The following is a 6,558-nucleotide window of genomic DNA, read 5'->3' on the forward strand; positions in this document are numbered from 1 at the left end:
TATGTATATGCATATGTATAATATTAAGTATATGTATATGAGTAAGATATGCATAAGAATAAGTATATGCATAATAGCAATTATATACATATACATGTGCATAAAAATAAGTATACGTATAAGGCATATATATATATATATATATATATATATATATATATATATGATTATTATGTATATGCATAGGCATAAGAATAAGTATATGGCATATACATATTCATAAGTATATGCATATGCATTGGAAAAGTATGTACATATGTATATGCATAAGAATAAGTATATGCATATGAATAAGAACAAGTAGATGCATAAGGCAATTAAATACATATGATTATGCATATGCATATGGATTTGCATATGCATAAGAATAAATATATGACATATACATATTCATATGCATATAAATAAACATATGCATATGCATAAGAATAAGTATATGCATATTCATAAGTGTATTCATATTCATATGAATAAATATATGCATATACATGTGAATATATATATATATATATATATATATATATATATATATATATATATATGCATATGAATAATTATATGCATATGCATAAGAATAAGTATATGTGTATGCATATGAAGTAGTATATGCGTATACATAAGAATAAGTATACGCATAAAGCAAGTAAATACATACAATTATGAAAAAAATGACCTTGTTCCGAGGTCATATGGTGAAGTTATGTGTGTTCGAAGTTGAGTTGAAAATTTATAAAATGCTGAAACAAACACTTAAAAACCCAACAACCCATGTTTAGAGTTGTATAAGTCGGTGAATTATGAATAGATTAAGATGTTTTTAGAGCTTAAAAGGAAGCCTGCATAGATTACTACAATTTAGGGAAATGACCTTGTTTTGAGCTCATATAAGGAAGTTATGTATGTTCAAAGTTAAGTAAAAAATTCATAAAATGCTGAAACAAAAGCCAAAAAATCCATCAAACCATGTTTAGAGAAGTATATGTGGTTGAATTCTTAACTGATTAAGATGTATTTTGAATTTAAAATGAAGCTCACACAGAGTACTAAATTATAGAAAATAAATAACCTTATTTCGAGGTCATATGAGGAAGTTATGTATGTTCGAAGTTGTGTAAAGAATTTATAAAATGCTAAAACAAAAACAACAAAAAAAAGCAATAGCCCATGTTTAGAGTTGTATAAGTGAAGTCTTAACCGATTATGAAGTTTTTCGATCTTAAAATCAAGCCCACACAAAGTACTACAATCTAGAAAAAAATTACCTTGTTCCGAGGTCATATGAGGACGTTATGTATGCTCAGAGTCGAGTAAAAAAATTTGATTAAATGATGAAACAAAAACCAAAAAAACCCAACAACCCATGTTTAGAGCTTTATAAGTCAGTAAATTCTTAAAAAAATTAAGATGTTTTTTAAGCTTAATATGAAGCCCACATAGAGTTCTAGAAATTTTTTTAGATGACATTGTTCCAAGGTCATATGAGGAAGTTATGTATGTTCAAAGTTAAGTAAAAATTTATAAAATGCTGAAACTAAAACCAAAAAGCCCAACAGCCCATGTTTAGAGCTATGTAAGTAGGTATATTCTTAACTGATTGAGATGTTTTTTTAGCATAAAATGAAGCACACATAGAGTAATACAATCTAAAAAAAATGACCATGTTTCGAGGTTATATGTGGAAGTTATGTATGTTCAAAGTTGAGTAAAAATTTATAAAATGCTGAAACGAACACCATAAAACCCAACATCCCTTGTTTAGAGTTGTATAATTCAGTCAATTCTTAATAGATTAAGATGTTTTATGAGCTTAAAATGAATCCCACATAGAGTACTACAATCTAGAAAAAATGACATTGTTCTGAGGTCATATGAGGAGTTATGTATGTTCAAAGTTGAGTAAAACATTTATATAATGTTGAACCAAAAACCAAAAAACACATGCATCAATCCAATGCATATGTTTACTTGAAAAAAAAAAGTTTATAATTCTAATGTTTGGTAATGGGCATGATGCATTAGAAATTAAGAAACTTGTCAAAACAATCAAAAGTGTGTCATAGTGTAACAATATCAGAGTACAAATCCTAAAATCATGTAAATGCAGAAACATATGTGCAGATATGGTGCGATCAAGCTAGGCCTTTCCCTCTCAAGCTGGAGGTACTTAAAACATAAACTAAAAACTATAAGCACAAAGCTTAGTGATCTCCCCCAAAATACCCCATACCATACATATTTTGGTATATTTCAACCCCTTTGGTCTCTTTCCCTCTCAAGCTAGGCCTTTCCCTCTCAAGCTGGAGGTACTTTAAACATATTTTGGTATATTTCAACCCCTTCGGTCTCTTTCAACCGGTATCAGGTGTATTTCAACCCCTTTGGTCTCTTTCAACCAGTATTGGGTATTTTTCAACCCCTTCGTTCTCTTTCAACCGATACCGAGTCTATCATCATCCTACAGACATAATCTAGTGGGACGACAATGGTGCCTTCAACCCACGGGTATAGTGAAGGAAACTCACCTTAGTCTGTTGACAATCCAACAAATGCTTGAGCTACCACGTTAACCAATCAAATACAATCATGATAAATAACCAAGTTATAACCATAATCGGGACTTAATTCGCTAATATTGGCTACAAGGGTAAAAGACTATTTTACCCTTCCCCTCAACTCACCTAAAGGCCAAGGCACAAACTCAATGGCACTAAAAGCCCAATAACTTGCCCAAAATGACAATTATCCATCCTCATATCATGACAGTCCTTGGTCACATCGTGCGATCTCACTCGGTCCGATTCCAACTCATCGTGACTCAACTGAATCAACTCAGACATGAAAAGTCACATGAGCTGACCTCACATCGTGATAGCTTCCTCATACGTTGTGAGCTCCAAGAAGCTAACCAGAAATAGGGTCATTCAACTCTCACATCGTGAGCTCCATGTATCATGCCGTGAGATCAGTCTAAAGCCAAAAGTCCAACTTTTAAGTCCTTAATCAATTAAGCCTTGAACTCTAACTTTCTAGAAGGTCTTATAACTCCATAATGCACTACAAAGTCGATGCTTTTAAGACATATATGTACAATACATTTCTAAATATCATTTGGGTCAAAAGTTGAAGAAAAGACATCCAACTTTCATATAATGTTCCAAAACTTAACAATTCCCTAGATCTGAACTCCATATTACTCTTAAGACCCTAATAACACATAAAGTTGCCAACTTTATGGCTTCCATTATAAAACTTGCACAACCAAGAGGAAAAAGTAGGAAAAACCTAGATCTAGCCACATAGAACAATAAAGGAGGAATCTTTAATACTTACAGTGATCTAAAAATAATGTAAGATGATGATGAAGATTCCTTGCAAGCCCTAACTCATGATCACTTTCTTCTTCTTCTTTTCTCCTTCTTCCAAACCAAGAAAAACTCCAAAATGACAAAAGATCAAGAATGAATGAAGAATAGGGTTTTTTTAGGTGAAATATGGTTTGGGGTTGATAAGAAACCCCAAAATGTGTTTAGAGATGCTTAAATGTGAAGGAAAACCTAAAATGATCATGGGCTTGGGTTGCATCAGCTCTCACGTCATGAGCTACATGTCTCACTTCGTGAGACCAGTCCCAAACAAAAGTTTTCATGCAACCCATCTTACTTCGTAAGCCTCAAATTTCACGTCGTGAGGCTTCTTTTCTTCCAAAATCCAACCTTTTGAGTCCTCGAAACCCTAATTTGATTCATCCTGGAAAATGGGTGTTACACTGCAGATGCGGCTAAACTTGTACAAATATACGGATAAAGGTATCTGCCAAGGTTGAAGTTAACAACCATAGATACGGATAAACGAAAATACTAATATAGTTTTTCCATAAAGTTTGACTATAAAAGTCATTAACAAAGGTATATAGATGTACAAGTACGGATAAAAGATGAGTATGTTTGATAAGTATAAGCGTAACAGTGCATGATATTCTGTTAAATAGGTGACAAATCTTATGGAAGTGTACACAAGTACATGTAAGAATCTAAGATACAAGTTTTAAAGCTTTAATATATATATATATATATATATATATATATATATATATATATGGTTAAGTTCAAATGAGAACACTTTAATGTGAGAACATGAGAACACTACTTTATGTTACTATTCTACTATGAATTTAATATGTATAGTATTTTAGTAATTATAATATGAATATATTTAATTTTATATTGCTATTCTATTATAATATATATATATATATATATATATATATATATATATATATATATATAGTAATTTAGTAAATTCTAATGTGAATGTTAAATATGTGATTGTTCATATATTCGGTGATGAATAATGTCATAAAGTTGTACATACAAAATTTTAATGTGAATATTAATGTGTGATTGTTCGTATATTTGTTGATGAATAATGTCATGTCGTTGTATATACAAAATTCATAGTAGAATAGTAACATAAAGTAGTATTCTCACGTTCTCACATTAAATAGTGTTCTCATTTGAACTTAACCCTATATATATATATATATATATATATATATATATATATATATATATATATATATATATATATATATATATATATATATATGCATAATATAATGTTGATAACCATTTACGACACACATTTTATGACAAGCTTTTTATTCATAAAATGTCATAGCACTTCGTAGTAGAAAGATATATCATTTTTATTTGTTGTAATATATTCATAAAAATTAAAATATACCTATATAACATATTTTTACTAGTTTATTCCCATATGATGTGTTATTTAGCAAAATAACATTCATAAACTAGTCATGAATTTGTAAGTGTTTTTCATAAACCAAATAAGGTATATCACATGTATTTCCCCCCGAAATGTATAAAAGCATTAAAATGAGGTTGTAAACACCCACCTAAATGTGTGATTGTCAGTTTATTTCAAAAAACTTGATGAGAGAAACTACAACTTGACGCTTCTAAAACTAACTATTAGAACTATTTTTGTTACCTATTTACCCAAAGGAAAGTTTTGGTATAATTTAATAAGTGTGGGGTTGTTTTGTATCTTAGCTATATCATAGGGCTGATTTGTTTAAACAAATAGCTTGAATAGGATTGATTTGGTAAAGAAATTTCACATGAGGGGTTGTTGTGCTCAATCAAGGTTTGAGAATATGACTAATCTTGTAAACATTTGTCAAGGGATGAGTGGTTTTAATTCATTTGAAATGGAAGTTTAAGATGGTTTCTTCTTTTTTTGTTTACGTGCGTAGGAAAAGAAACCACCAAAAAGAAAAGAAGGGCTCTTGGTATCGGATGTTCACAGATCGAAAGAAGCAACAAAGAACGGAAAACGAAATGGTGGTGGATAAGAATTATGATAGCTGCAAATAGTGATAGAGTTATGATGGTCGAATAGCAGCACCCATAGGTAGTGGCAAAAGGTGGCAGAGTTGCGCTGGTAGCCTCGTGCTATAAATGACGAGAGGATAAGGGGAAAAGGCAAGGTTGCAATCAGGGGGTGTGTAGGCCTGTTTCAATCAACAGAAAAAGATAGAGAATGGAGATGGTGGTGAGAGAGAGAGAGAGATAGATAGAGAAAGCGATCATGAGAGTGAGAGAGAGTTTGAGAGGTGTTGCGATCGGTGTGGAAAATGAGAAAGAAAGTGACTCCTTTTATAGCCTCATGCAAGTAAGCAAGGCCATCTATGCATGTGCTTTTTCGTTAGTCAGAGACTCAAGGATGCCCATACCTTGTACTTTTAGGCAAGTGTGCACTCCAACTTCAAGGGCAAGGTAAGGTGGTGATGGGGAAGGGTTCCGGACGTGTGTATGGCTAAGGAGAAAGGCACAAGCTGATTCTTCACTCAAGCAAGGTCATAGTGCTTTGTGATGTACTTTTTCAGAAAGTCCTTAAACTTTTCTATTAGATGCAAAGTGGATGTGAGTTCAAGTTTAGGTTTAAGTCTTAGTTGTGACTGGATGTGATTGGATGCAATTGGATGTGAATGATTGAAAGCCATTGCATGACATTGCTATCAGATGCGATTGTGAACCTCGGAAGGTCATTGGGTGTGAACGAGGATGCAAATGATACGATTGCGAAAGGCAGCTGTTTAAGTTCCAATGGATACTGATTGTGAATAGGAAGACTATGAGAATGGTAATATTGGCTGCGAATATCAGAACAAGTTTAATTGTGACTTTCGGGATGGTCTTGGATGTAAAAAGTGTGTTGGCTGTGATTCGATGCGATTGACTATGAACGGTCGCAACCCATTGCAGTTATGATAAACCCGATGTGATTGTGGACCATTTCAGAATTGCTGGTTGTTGCGAATTACTAATGGATGCAAAAACTACTTGGATGCAAAGTTATCATACACGAACGTCGGAACCCAAGTTGCAATTTTTGGACTTGGATGCGATTTTCGCAATGGGTCCAATTGAGATGCAAACCTCAGAACCCATTGGGCTCTCATTGGTTCTGATGGTCTTTTTTAGATTTTCCTAGGGGTAGCAATTGATGACACGACACGACAAAAATACACGAAAC

The sequence above is a fragment of the Lactuca sativa genome, chromosome 4 (genome assembly GCF_002870075.4).
Source record: "Lactuca sativa cultivar Salinas chromosome 4, Lsat_Salinas_v11, whole genome shotgun sequence".
Lineage (NCBI taxonomy): Eukaryota > Viridiplantae > Streptophyta > Magnoliopsida > Asterales > Asteraceae > Lactuca > Lactuca sativa.